Genomic DNA, 1,558 nt, shown 5'->3' on the forward strand with positions numbered 1-1,558 from the left:
CAATACTTCTGCTTATTCCTGTCTGAAGTATCGTCCGATACTTCAGACTTATCGTCCGATGAATTTACTTTGTTGACATTCTTCATCGATAGAATTTTTATGCCTTTCAGCCTTTCAGTCAAGTCCGCCTTTCTTCCAGTAACATACTGTCCATATAATCTTAAATATTTCTTTAACTCAAGCACAGTAAGTACTTCGATAGCTGAATCATCGAATTGCTTTATATCCATGATAAGACGTAAAACAATAACAATAGCGTAGATAGTCTGCGGAAGTTTAATTGTCTACATGGAGCGCCGCCTAGCCAAGGGAGATAACCTCCTTATAGGAAAGCCCTATACAAATTTACCGGTGGCGGATAAAGGTTGGAGGAAGAGACTGTACTCCACCAGCACTTATGAAAGATCATAATATAATACAGTGTAAAACCATTTTATGTCAAGTGACTAGGTCTAACGTGCTGAATGGATTAGAGAGCGATCATAAGGTAATAGTGACATAGAGGTAAAAAACAAATTTGATCATTAATAAGGTTTAATCAAATATGCTATGGAAGCCATCCATATTTACATTCAATTTGTATTACAAATACTTTTGGGAAATGAATAGATAATTAGTTTGTCTTACAAATTGCTAATTGTTGTCATAGGCGGGGAGCTGAAAAAATCGCTTGAACGTCAGGGGGACGGGGCAGAATGTTTGAGGTATATCTTCTAGTTCTTAGATATCTGGGTTCGAGTAACAACGAACACGATTTTGTCTTTCAGAGCGCGATAAAACAAAATACCAATCTAGTCCTGAAGTCGATGAGGACTGATTGACATATTTTAGTTTATTGTTTCTGACCCGTGTTATTTCATTATTAGATAAAAAAAAGTGCTTTCTTTGTCTAAAATAGCTTCCAAGGTAATATATTGCATGTTTTGTTATTTTCTTCGAATGTCAGCGCGCTGCTTTTGAACTGGCAGATGTAATTCATAAATCTAACAACGCTACAGAATTACTGAATAAAGTAACAATAAAATAACAGAAATGAGAATAAATTGTACATGCTTTGTAAAAACTGAACGTTTGCTCTTCCTTTGTTGAAATGAAGTAAGCACGCAATGTTGAAAAATCATGAACTTGTGTAACCTACTTCGATTGAGTGAGACATATGATAACGATTTTCTTGGTTCGCTTAACACATATATACCTAAGTGACGATATGTATAGCAATGAGAGATTTATTTGATGAATTTGACTGTTCTCAATTATTGTTGACGAATATACTGATGCATTCATCAAAGGACAACTTACTTTATGTATTCATTCGGGTCGACAAGTGCCTGATGGCCCAAATTTTTATTGCTTGCTAGCCACATGATCTTCCTCAATATTTTCAGATAGATACGTGCTCATAAGAGTGCAAATGTAGAGGAGTAGAGTAGGTTTTTGATTAAGCAGCCAACATGTTTGAGGGAAAAGTAATCTGAAGTGGCTAAGCGTTTGGGAGAACTTCAACGGAAGATTTTAGCCACACATTGGCAAACACACTGTCGACCAGCTTTTGTGCTCA

This window comes from Octopus bimaculoides, chromosome 10 (assembly GCF_001194135.2).
Source record: "Octopus bimaculoides isolate UCB-OBI-ISO-001 chromosome 10, ASM119413v2, whole genome shotgun sequence".
NCBI classification, from domain to species: Eukaryota; Metazoa; Mollusca; class Cephalopoda; order Octopoda; family Octopodidae; genus Octopus; species Octopus bimaculoides.